This window comes from Scyliorhinus canicula, chromosome 1, assembly GCF_902713615.1.
Source record: "Scyliorhinus canicula chromosome 1, sScyCan1.1, whole genome shotgun sequence".
Taxonomy (NCBI): Eukaryota; Metazoa; Chordata; class Chondrichthyes; order Carcharhiniformes; family Scyliorhinidae; genus Scyliorhinus; species Scyliorhinus canicula.
In genome coordinates this window covers 261,546,229-261,559,881 of record NC_052146.1, presented here as the reverse complement: position 1 = coordinate 261,559,881, position 13,653 = coordinate 261,546,229, and positions in this window count along the sequence as shown.

Genomic DNA, 13,653 nt, shown 5'->3' with positions numbered 1-13,653 from the left:
TTTCCAGAGGGAAAGAATTTTAAAAAGAGCAGAGAAATCACGTTAAGCATGTATAGGAACTTGGTTAGGCCACAATTGAAGTATTGAGGACAGTGGTCTCCATATTCTATAAAGAGCCCAGAGGGACCGGCAAAGGTACAAATAAAAAGATTTACAAGAATACTACTAAAACTGAGAGAATATACTCCTCAGAAAATGATAAACCTGCTGTGGAAAGAGCTAGAAAGCCAAATCGTGTGCTGATAGAGGCTGTTAATATTATTGAATGGTTTGAAAGGGTAGATGGTTGGGATTTGCGTAGGGTAGTTGTGTCCCCGAGTACGGGCTGGAAAACAGGGGACATCCCTGCCTTGGACATTTGGGGGAGCCAAAACCATGTTTTATGTCCTTCAAATACCTAATGAGGTGACGTTGTGTCTCACATCCCTTTCAGGGATGAGATCCTACCTCCAGGAGTTGTTGACCAATCAGAGTCCGGCAGCTCTTCAGATTCAGTAACTCTACTAGAAGTCTTGATCACTGATGTGGTTGCACCCTGCCCAGAGAAGCAGAGGTGGACATCACTGTCACAGCAAGGTAAAGGGGGTCTGGAGTCACTGGGGCCTGGGAGGCAGGCCTTGACAAGGAGTATGGTTGCTGGGGAACGGAGCGAGGGACGGTGCCTGGTTCTTATTGCAATGGCGTCACCATTTCCACTGGAAGTGTACAATTCAAATAATGTTCCTGAAGATGACAATGGTTTTGGAGAGGAAATAATCCACTTCCAGCACTCCAGCTGACCCAATGACATGCCAGGTCTAGGACCTAACCTTCAGGAGCAATTGAACCCGAGGGATGATAAAAATGCTTCAAACGTAAGCCTGCATCATCCCCATGGGCAAAAATAATGTACTGCCACAGCAAACTAATCAAAACGTAGAGTGGATTCATAAAATATAAATGCGAATGTCAGCTCAAGAAAATGCAATAAATAATTTATTTAAGGAATTAATGGCGGGGGAAACAACTGGTGGGCAGAGCAGTGAATAACATTAGCATAACAACATGTATGAGAGGGCATACTGGAGTAATAAGATAGTGATGGCGTGCAGATGAAGCAAGACAGATGGAGCATAGCAATGCATTTTTGGAATGTAGTGAAAATCTTTTCAAGGAGTCATTGGGTGAATGAGTTGAAATCTGTTACTTTTAGAAGATGAAAAGTGGGAAATATGCCATGAGAAAACATAATGGACTTAGTTTTAATGTGGTTATAGGTATGAAAGAGAGGATCATGTCAAAACCTGCCACAGGCCAGCAGAGATTGTCCCCAAGCAAATTATATTACAATAGTGAAGTCACTTACGTCTGGTAGAACAAAAGTGATTCAGGAATATTAAACAAGAATAAAGCTAATTAATTAAATATAGTTTTAAGAAAGGCGGGTCAAATTCTTTGGGATTGTATGATGCTGTAATAGAATTTTAGATAATGGGCGGGATTCTCCGGAAAGATTTCTAAGTGCCGATTCAACGACACCGCGCTCGCCAGTCCCCTGCTTACAAGATCAAGAATTACTTAAACAGCACTTGCACAGCCAACCCCACTCGGCTCACAGCCATGGCGCTGAGACGACCGACCCCAAGGTTTGGAGACGTGGACCTGGGGAGGCGCCTCGATTCGGTGGAGGCCAGCAGGTCTGTCCTGTTCCCCCGAGGGTCGTGGAGGGTGAGCCACAGGGCAGCCAGTGCCGCCTGGGATGAAGTGGCAGCGACCGTCAGCTCGGGAATCGTGACCAGGGGGACTGACCTCCTGTGCCGCAAGAAGGTCAACGACCTACACCGGACAGCACAGATGAGTTGACACCCGCCCCCCGCCTCGAGATCCACCCCCACCCCAAACGCGACCAGCAGTCCTCAACCTTCCATTTGCCCTCTGTGGTGAATGTATTCACCTAATGCATGTACGATACTGTAACCTATGACCTATGACCTGGAAGTGGTGATATGAGCTACTTCAAGGTACTGTACTGTAACCCCTCTGGCTCCGCCCTCACCTGGGCCATATACAGACCGGCCGCCTGTGGACGGCATTCATCTGTACAACCGACTCTGGCTAGGCAAGTTCATGATTAATAATTTACTCGCTCTCTCTGCCTCTTGGTGAATTGAAGGTATATCAATTTATTAATCATAGACAGCACGATGGAAGCTGCTCTAAAGCCAGACAGGCTCGAATTCGACGCCCGCGCGTCCGATGCCAAGGCAATATTCGAACATTGGTTTTGATGCTTCGAAGTCTACCTCGACTCCTCCACAACGCCTCACACAGAGACCCTCAAGCTGTGACTCCTCCATGCTCGGGGGAGCCATCGAATCTCAGGAATGATCGAGAAAGCGGCCACGTACGAGGCGGCAGTCCCAACCCTCAAGGCACACTTCATGAAACCCGTAAATTAGGTGTTAGGAGAATTGCTGGTCGAGACTACGTCACAGGCCTGTGCCGCGCGGCTGCCAGTCCAGCTCGGGGAACCACAGTGCTACTTCTGCGGCCAGGGCCAACACCCTCGGCAGCGTTGCCCAGCCCGCACAGCGACATGCAGCGACTGTGGGAAAAAGGGACACTTCGCCAGAGTCTGTCTGGGCCGACCAAAGGCTCAGAAATCAAAAACGCACCAGGCCCGACCCATGGACTCGCAGCCCCACAGACCCCGCAATGTGGCTGCGTGCCCGCCCGGAAGCCCCGTCAGATGCGTCATCAGCATCGTGCGACTCATGGGGGCCGCCATCTTGCTCGTCGGCCCCAACACCGACCGACACGTGCGACTCATGGGAGCCGCCAACTTTGCCGCCGTCTCTGGCACTGACCAACACGTGTCACCGATGGGGGTCGCCATCTTGGTCGCCATCTTCGCCTCAGCCCGACACGTGCGACTCATGGGGCCGTCATCTTGTGATTCCACCATCCACACAGGCTACCCGCAGCTGGGCGCAGTCACTCTCGACCAGTCGCAGCCAAAACAACTGAAGAACTCCATGATGGTCGTCCGAGTCAACGGGCACGAGACCCCCTGCCTTTTAGACTCCGGGAGCACGAAGAGCTTCGTCCACCCCGACACGGTAAGGCGCTGCTCCCTCCACACCTACCCAGCCTCCCAAACAATCTCCCTTGCCTCTGGGTCCCATTCGGTTCAGATCCGGGTGTACTGTATCGCCAATCAGGGCGCAGAGTACGCTTGTTTTAAGCTCTACGTCCTCCCCCACCTCTGCGCCCCCCTACTGCTCAGATTGGACTTTCAATGTAACCACCGAAGCCTGACCCTACAGTTCGGCGGACCCTTAGCCCCCCACCCTTCACAGTATGCAGCCTCGCAACCCTCAAGGTCTCCCCCCCCCTCACTCTTTGCGAACCTCACTCCTGACTGTAAGCCCATCGCCACCTCGAGCAGACGGTACAGTTCGATGGACATGACGTTTATCAAGTCGGAGGTCCAGCGACTGTTGAGTGAAGGGATCATCGAGGCCAGCAACAGCCCCTGGAGAGCACAAGTGGTGGTCGTCCAGACCAGAGAAAAGAATCGGTTGGTTGTGGACTACACCCAGACAATTAATCGGTTCACGCAACTGGATGTGTACCCCCTCCCCCGCATAGCGGAGATGGTCAACCAGATTGCGCAGTACCGTGTGTTCTCAACTGTCGATCTGAAGTCAGCCGACCACCAGCTGCCGATCCGCCCGGAAGTGCGCCACTACACTGCCTTTGAAGCAGCCGGCCAACTCTTCCACTTCCTCAGAGTCCCCTTCGGCGTCACTAACGGGGTCTCAGTCTTTCAGAGAATGATGGACCGAATGGTGGGCCGTATGTGCCCCCTCACAGAACTCCCCCTCCTCACAGCCTCAAGGCCCTAAAACGATGCCTGGGGCTGTTCTCCTACTATGCCCAGTGGGCCGCAACTATGCGGACAAAGCCCACACACGTATTCAAACCACCACTTTTCCCCTGACGGCTGAGGCCCGCTCGGCCTTCAGCCACATCAAGGCCGACATCAACAAGGCCACAATGCACGTGGTAGACGAGTCCATCCCCTTTCAGGTAGAGAGCGATGCGTCAGACGTCACACTGGCCGCCACACTCAACCAGGCGGGCAGGCCAGTAGCATTCTTCTCTAGGACCCTCCACGCTTCCGAAATTTAACACCCCTCAGTCGAGAAGGAAGCACAAGCCATAGTGGAAGCTGTGCAGCACTGGAGGCACTACCTAGCCGGTAGGAGGTTCACCCTCATCACCGACCAGCGATCGGTCGCCTTCATGTTTGACAACGCACAATGGGGCAAAATAAAAATGACAAAATCTTGAGGTGGAGGATCGGACTCTCCACCTACAACTACGATATCAAGTATCGTCCTGGGAAGCTCAACGAGCCCCCAGATGCCCTGTCCCGCAGCATATATGCCAACGCGCAAGATGACTAACTTCAGGCAATCCACAATGACCTCTGTCACCCGGGGGTCACCTGGCTTACCCACTTCATTAAGGCCAGCAATCTGCCCTTCTCCACCGAGGAGGTCAAGACAATGACCAGGGACGCCAGGTCTGCGCGGAATGCAAACCGCACTTCTACCGGCCAGACAAGGCCCGCCTGGTAAAGGCCTCCCGGCCCTTTGAGCGCCTAAGCATTGACTTCAAAGGGCCCCTCCGCCCCGCCAACCGTAATATATACTTCCTCACCATCATCGATGAGTACTCCCGCTTCCCCTTCGCTGTCCCCTGCCCTGACATGACCTCAGCCACCGTAATAAAGGCACTGCACAGCATCTTCACACTGTTCGGTTTCACTGCCTGCGTCCACAGCGACTGGGGCACATCGTTCATGAGCGATGAGCTGCGTCAGTACCTGCTCAGCAACGGCATCGCCTCGAGCAGGACTATGAGCTATAACCCGCAGGGAAATGGGCAGGTGGAGAGGGAGAACGCGACGGTATGGAAGGCCGTCCTTCTGGCCCTCAGGTCTAGAAGTCTCCTGACCCCTCGCTGGCAGGAGGTCCTCCCCGACGCCCTCCACTCCATTAGACCACTCCTCTGCACGGCCACGAACAAGACCCCTCACGACCGTTTTTTTATCTTCCCCAGGAAGTCCCTCTCCGGGGTCTCGCTTCCATCTTGGCTGACAACACCAGGACCTTCTCCGGAGGCATATGAAGAGCCATAAGACCGACCCCCTGGTCGAGAGGGTCCAGCTGCTGCACGCCAACCCCCAGTACGCCTACATCACGCACCAGGACGGATGGCACGATACGGTCTCCCTACGAGATCTGGCGCCAGCTGGTTCCCCTGCCAACATGCCCCCTCCCCACTGCCTGCCACCATCCCCAGCGCCCCGTACGCTCCCCTGGGTCTCCTGTATTGTCCCGCGCCAACATTGCCGCCACCCATCACCCCCCTGCCTACCCCCACACCCTAACCATCTCCGACACACCGGATTGATGCTCAAGCTCCAGACACAACGCCCCTGGAGTCACCACCTGCAACAACTGTGCCCGCCGCACCGCCAGACCTGAGGAAGTCGAAGAGAACGATCCGGCCTCCAGATAGACTGAATATGTAATGACCCCACATCACCCCCGCTGGACTTGATTTTTTTAACAGGGGGTAAATGTGGTGAACGTATTCACCTAATGCATGTACGATAGTGCAACCTATGACCTATGACCTGGAGGTGGTGATACGAGCTGCTTCCAGATTATGGTAGTATGACTAGAGGTATTACGGTAACTAGCAATGCCGAGACACCATTGGTGGAGAAGGCTCGCTGCTCATTGGCCCAATGGTATATAACACTAGTCACCCATTGGGTAGAGCTGTAAGGTAGCTCTGCCCTGTGAGGCGGGGTATAAGAGCCCGTGTGTTCCCCACAGCTTCCTTTCTGTACCTGAGCTGCTGGGGAAACATATTGTCTATTAAAGCCTTCAGTTTCGGACTACAACTTTGCTTCTGTAGTCAATTGATAGTGCATCAATTTAATAGACAAGATTTTAAAGGATGGAGCTCCACATCAAGCTGGAGTGTCTACAACTCAGCCCCCATGCGGGTAATGCAGCAGCAACCTTTAAGCACTGGTTAGCATGTTTCAACAGCTACCTCGGCACGGCAGAAAGCACACCTACAAGGGAGCAGAAACTACAGATCTTGCACTCGAGAGTGAGTCCACGCTCATCGAGGACGCTACTGACTACGATTCCACAATGGAACTACTCAAAGGACATTATATCCACCCAGTAAACCAAGTCTACGCCCGGCATCTACTGGCAACGAGACGGCAGAGCCCTGGTAAGTCACTAGATGAGTTCTATCGTGCGCTCCTCATACTAGGGAGGAACTGCAGCTGCCCACAAGTTTCGGATAACGAACATACTGAACGTTTGATCCGGGACGCTTTTGTTGCGGGTATGCAGTCCCCACAAATCCGCCAGAGACTGCTTGAGAAAGACACTCTGGGCCTCAAGGAGGCACGGGCCCTCGCCGATTCACTGGACGTGGCCTCCCGAAATGCCCATGCCTACACCCCCGACCGCGCGGTGGCCTCCTGAGCAGCGTGGAATTCCCCCCAGCGGACTCTGAATCGCCTCAGGCCTGCGCTTCGAGATGCCCCGGCAACCCCGCTGGGCCCCGTTGCTATTTCTGCGGGCAGGCGAAACACCCCCGACAGCGCTGCCCAGCCCGTTCGACAATGTGTAAGGGGTGCGGCAACAAGGGCCATTTCATGGTAGCCTGCCAGGCCCGGGCGGTCGCTGTGGTTCCGGGCGGCGAGTGCGGATCGCCGCTCCAACCCTCTCCACGGGCCATGAGCGTCCCACGAACATCGGCAGCTTCCTCGCCCTGCGCCACATGGAGCCTCCGGATGCCGCCATCTTGGTCTGCCGACGCCACGTGCGGGGGATGGGCGCCGCCATTTTGTCCACCCCCAGCCATGTGCGACCAGTGGGCGCCGCCATCTTGGACCGGCTCCAAGGACCACAGCATGGGTGACCACACACCGCCCGAAGACGATTCTGAACTCCTGCCACGGTTGGCATCGGTGACCTTGGACCAGTCTCGACCCCGCAACCTTTCCACAGCGACGACGACGGTATTGATCAACAAGCACGAGACATCCTGTCTGCTCGACTCTGGGAGCACGGAGAGCTTTATACACCCTGAAATGGTAAGGCGCTGTTCTCTTCCTGTCCACCCCGTCAATCAAAAAATCGCCCTGGCCTCCGGCTCCCATTCAGTTGCAATAAAAGGGTATTGTGTAGCGAACCTCACGGTCCAAGGGAGGGAGTTCAAGAATTACAGGCTCTACGACCTCCCCCACCTTTGTGCAGCCACACTCCTAGGGTTGGATTTTCAGTGCAATCTTCAGAGTCTAACGTTTAAATTCGGCGGCCCTATACCCCTCCTCACTGTCTGCAGCCTTTCGACCCTCAAGGCCGACCCCCCCCCCTCCCTGTTTGCAAACCTCACCCCGGATTGCAAACCCGTCACCACTAGGAGCAGACGGTACAGTGCCCAGGATCGGACGTTCATCAGGTCCGAGGTCCAACGGCTCCTGAGGGAAGGGGTCATCGAGGCTAGCAACAGCCCCTGGAGAGCCCAGATTGTGGTGGTAAAGACCGGGGACAAGAACAGGATGGTCATCGACTACAGCCAGACCATCAACAGGTTTACGCAGCTGGATGCGTACCCCCTACCCCGTATATCCGACCTGTTCAACAGAATCGCGCAGTACAAGGTCTTCTCCACAGTAGACCTAAAGTCCGCCTACCAATTTCTTAAGAGTTCCCTTCGGTGTCACAAACGGGATCTCGGTCTTCCAGCGAGAGATGGACCGAATGGTCGACCGATACGGTTTACGGGCAACATTCCCGTATCTCGATAATGTCACCATCTGCGGAACGATCAGCAGGACCACGACACCAACATCCACAAATTCCTCCAGACCGCAAAACTCCTGAACCTAACGTATAACAAGGCTAAATGCGTGTTTAGCACCGACCGCCTAGCCATCCTCGGCTACGTAGTGCGAAATGGAGTGATAGGCCCCAACCCGGAACGCATGTGCCCCCTTATGGAGTTCCCCCTCCCTCACTGCTCCAAGGCCCTGAAGTGCTGCCTCGGGTACTTCTCTTATTACGCTCAGTGGGTCCCCAACTATGCCGACAAAGCCCGTCCTCTCATCCAAACAACTACTTTCCCCCTGTCAACAGAGGCCCGCCAGGCCTACAGCCGCATCAAAGCAGACATTGCAAAGACCACGATGTGAGCCATCGACGAGTCCCTCCCCTTCCAAGTCGAGAGCGACGTGTCCGACGCAGCTCTGGCGACCACCCTCAACCAAGCGGGCAGACCCGTGGCGTTCTTCTCGCGTACCCTCCATGTTTCTGAAATCTGCCACTCCTCGGTCGAGAAGGAAGCACAGGCCATAGTAGAAGCTGTGTGACATTGAAGGCAACGGACCAATGGTCGGTAGCTTTCATGTTCGACAATGCACAGCGGGGCAAGATAAAGAACGATAAGATCTTGCGGTGGAGGATCGAATTATCCACCCATAACTACGAGATCCTGTATCGTCCCGGGAAGCTAAACGAGCCTCCCGATGCCCTGTCCCGTGGCACATGTGCCAACACACAAGTGGACCGCCTCTGAGCCCTTCACGAGGACTTCTGCCATCCGGGGGTCACTCATTTCTTCCATTTCGTAAAGACCCGCAACCTGCCCTACTCCATCGAGGAGGTCAGGACAGTCACTAGGAACTGCCACATCTGTGCAGAGTGCAAGACGCACTACTACCGTCCGGAGAAAGTGAATCTGAAAAAAGGCTTCCCGCCCCTTTGAACGCCTCAGCATGGACTTCAATGGCCCCCTCCCCTCTACCAACCGCAAAATGTACTTCCTCAACGTGATTGACGAGTACTCCCGCTTCCCGTTCGCCATCCCCTGCCCCCACATGACCACAACCACCATCATCAAAGCCCTGCACACCATCTTCTCCCTGTTCGGTTACCCCGCTTACATTCATAGTGATAGGGGGTCCTCTTTTATGAATGACGAACTGCGTCAATTCCTGCTTAGCAAGGGCATTGCCTCGAGCAGGACGACCAGTTGCAACCCCCGGGGTAACGGACAGGTCGCGAGGAAGAACGGAACGGTCTGGAAGACCGTCCTACTGACCCTACGGTCCAGGAATCTCCCAGTCCCCCCACTGGCAGGAGATCCTCCCAGACGCCTTCCACTCCATCCAGTCTCTGCTCTGCACTGCAACTAACCAAATGCCTCACGAACGTCTCCTTGTCTTCTCTAGGAAGTTCTCCTCAGGCCCCTCGCTCCCGACCTGGCTGGCAGCCTCCGGGCCCATCCTGCTCTGGAAACATGTGCGGGCGCACAAGTCGGACCCGTTGGTCGAGAGGGTCCATTTACTCCACGCTAACCCTCAGTACGCCTACGGGACCTGGTGCCCGCTGGATCCCCTACCTCGCCACCAGCCCCACCCTCCCCATCCCCCACCGGCGCAGCTCACTGTCGCCCCCCGCCCTCGACAACCGTTTTTCCCGCCGGCCCTGCCCAGAGTCACAGACGCCTGCACCTCCACCGACGTCTCTGCCGAAGCTCCGTCGATCGCAAAGGACAACCAAGGCCCCCAACCGTCTGGTTGTGTCGCTATGAACTGTATATAGACCTTTTAATGTGACATGTACATGGCCAATTGTGTAATTGCGAAACTGTATTATGTCTTTGTAAATAGTTATGGGCCAGTGGGCAGACGCAGTATGAAAGCAGCGCAGTACCTCAACACTAGTCATACTACCAGTATGCTATTCAACCCGGGCGGACCACCAGTTATGGTCGGGCGACCAAGCCGCCACCACCCCCCTGCCGGATTCTTTTTCAACAGGGGGTGAATGTGTTCGTATGACTAGAGGTATTACGGTAACTAGCAATGCCGAGACACCATTTGTGGAGAAGGCTCGCTGCTCTTTGGCCCAATGGTATGTAACACTAGTCGCCCATTGGTTAGAGCTGTAAGGTAGCTCCACCCTGTGAGGCGGGGTATAAGAGCCCGTGTGTTACCCACAGCTTCCTTTCAGTACCTGAGGCGCTGGGGAAACATCTTGTCTATTAAAGCCTTCAGTTTCGGACTACAACTTCACTTCTGTGGTCAATTGCTAGTGCATCACAGATATACAGACCGGTCGCCTATGGGCGGCATTCACCTGTACAACCGACTCTGGCTAGGCAAGTTCATGATTAATAAAGCCTAATGTTCACTCGCTCTCTCTGCCTCTCGGTGAATTGAAGGTATATCACCCTCCAACACACACTTCACCCCCCAACCCTCCATTCCTCCCCTCCCTCCATCACCTCCCTTCACCCCAACCCTCCCATCACTCAAACCCTCCCTTCACAACCCCCGCCCTCACCCTACCCCACCCCGCCACTGTGAACTGCATGTATGGCTAACAATTTCCTCTCTGTGTCTCCACAGGAGAAGCTCTCCCACAATCGTCGGGAGAGAGCCAGACTGGGCGAGGGACATAGGAATCCTCACAACCTTTGAGGTTATGGGAGTGGCCGAGGACAGAGCGGTCACCAATGCGGAGGCAGGCACACGCTGCAGAGGTGAGGATTCACTAGACCCCACCCAGAGGACCTAGCACATGTGAGTTGTTATTACCATACAGACTGACCCCTCCCTCCTGCTGACCACATGTCCATTCTCCCGCAGGTCCTCAAGCCGATTGTGCCTGCCCATTCGGGGTGGCCCCCTCCCCTGTCACCTATGAGACCATCTCGGGGGAGAGCTCCGAGGGTGCCACGGTCACAGTTGTTATCCTCACCCTTCACCAGCGCAGAGACATGCACCTCAGTGGGTAACACGCCCCTCGGTGGGCAACACACCCCTCGGTGGGCAACACGCCCCTCAGTGGGTAACACGCACCTCAATGGTCAACACGCCCCTCAGTGGGCAACACACCCCTCGGTGGGCAACACGCCCCTCGGTGGTCAACACGCCCCTCAGTGGGCAACACACCCCTCAGTGGGCAACACACCCCTCGGTGGGCAACACGCCCCTCGGTGGGCAGCACGCCCCTCAGTGGGCAACACGCACCTCGTGGGCAACACGTCCCTCGGTGGGCAACACACCCCTCGGTGGGCAACACGGCCCTCGGTGGGCAACACGCCCCTCGGTGGTCAACACGCCCCTCAGTGGGTAACACGCCCCTCAGTGGGCAACACGCCCCTCGGTGGGCAACACGCCCCTCGGTGGGCAACATTAGTGGTCAGGCTTCTGGTGAGCACCACACAGCTGCTGAGCCACATCAGATGGAGGCAGGAACGCCCAGACGAGACAGCATTTGGAAGGCTGCTGGATTCCAGGACCCGGCTGGGTCCCAACCTGATGCTGAACCTCTGGGAAAGGTCTACCCAGAGCTGATGGAGACATTAGGGAGTGGCCGGGACATTCAGAGGGAGATGTCAGCAACACTCCAGCGGGTCCGTGGCCGATTGGAGGAGTGTCAGAGGCTACACGTGCAGAAGGTGTCGCTGGCAATGCATTGCACTGAGGCCAGCACTGCTGGGATGGCGATCGCAGTGGAGAACCTGGTGCACGACACCGGCAGCACGAGTGAAGTTGTCCAAGGCATTGCACAGTCGGTGATGGCCCCATGGCTGAGGGCCTCGGTAGACTGACTCGATGGGGGGTGTGACCCAAGTACCAGGCTGACTTTGATAAGGTTCTGTGGGACATGTTCGGTCTCAGATGGGAATGGCCGAGATACTACGGAGCTCGTCCCAGTCGCAGGTGGGAATTGCCGAGTCACTGCAGAGCATGGCCCAATCACTGGGGAGCATGGTCGAAGGCGTTGACATAATGGTGCAGACTTAGGGGAGCCACCAGGCTGGCAGAGCCAGATGATGCAGTGGCAGCCGGGGCTCAATCTTGTTACCCGCCATCTCGAGGTGAACCCCAGGACCCTATGAGCTCCGACCAGGAGGAGGGGGTGCTGGGTGGCGCCCCAGACCTCTCCTATGGAGTGACGAGTAGCCACCTGCTCCCCAAGTTCAGTGCCTCTGATGAGGTCGCGTCTCACAGCCAGAACACAGGACAGAGCAGCACAGCCAACAGGTGAGCCGGGGCCCCACCGCCCCCAGAGCCCCCAGTGGACGCCCGCCAGGGGCATCGAAGGCCATAGGATCTGATAAGCAGCTGGCTGCGTCCACCTCTAATGTTCATTCTGGGGTTACACCTAATCGTAGGGTAGAGCAAGGAAGGCCAAGCACATCCAAACTCCCCCCTGCTGCAGTGAATCCCCACCCCCAATACCACCAGGCCCTCTTGTGGGCCCACCTCAAGTTGCCACTGTAGCCCCCCCAGCACAGGGGCAGCATGCCCAGTGCCCCCGGGCTCACTGCCTGTGAGCGAAGATGGCTACTCACCTCCTCGGCTCCCTGCAGTAACCCATCCACCGGAATCACGTTTTTCAAAATTACTAATTGCACCAGCGTGACCAGTTGCTGGAGAGGCTGCTGAATCATGGGAGGCCGTTGGATATGAGGTGGTTCCCGTCAATTGTATGGAAATAGGGCTTAAGTGGTGATAATTGGTTTCTTGGCACACTATGGCAGAATACCGATTTCGCCTGTGGGAGCATCGGAAACAGTTTGGTGCCCGGCGCGGTTCTTGTTTTCCGCCTCTCCCGCTATTCACCGACCTTGTTGTGTGATGTACCATCAATTGGACGCGAGACACGATGAAGGTCCAAACTTAGGCTTTAATCAGCTAGATGTTAGCCCGGTGGTCGACTACAGTGAAAGGCCGACCGCCGGGAACTCTGGGTACTTATACCCCGCCTCGGAGGCGGGGTCTACTTGCCTCTCGACCAATTGGTGAGCAGTCACATGACTAGTCCCAGCCAATCAGCCAAGAGGCACATGACCAGCCAGAGCCAATGGGAAACCAGTGCTCTGCACTAATGGCAGTGCTCCTATTCATACCACCACATTGTGCTCGAGCGAGGATACAATGAGGCCGAAGAATCATGCCCAATGGTACAGTTATGTTACCGTATCATGGGCAGCATGGTGGCTCAGTGGATGGCACTGCTGTCTCATGGCGCTGAGGTCCCAGGTTTGATCCCGGCCCTGGATCACTGTCCATGTGGAGTTTGCACATTCTCCCCGTGTCTGCGTGGGTTTCGCTCCCACAACCCAAAGATGTGCAGGTCAGGTGGATTGGCCACGCTAAATTGCCCCTTAATTGGATAAAATGATTTGGCCACTCTAAATTTATAAAAAAATAAATAGATAAATACTGTATCATATGCTTTGAGCTTCAGAAGATATTTGATAAATTACTTCACAGGAATTTGTGATGTGAAGGAAACAGTAAATTGGACAACATGTTGAGTCAAGTGTACTTGTTTCAAAATAATGAAACAGAATACTAAATAAAGAGCGGATAATATTTTTTTAAAAAGGTGATTCAGGAAAAAAGACCTTTGGTGGAATTTTCCGTTTCAGAAACTGAGGGCTGGATTCTTCCACCCCGCCTCCCGCAAGAATGCCACGGGCGAGACATGGACAATGGAGATGTCCATTGACCTCAGTCGGGATTCTCCGGCCGCCGGTTTGACG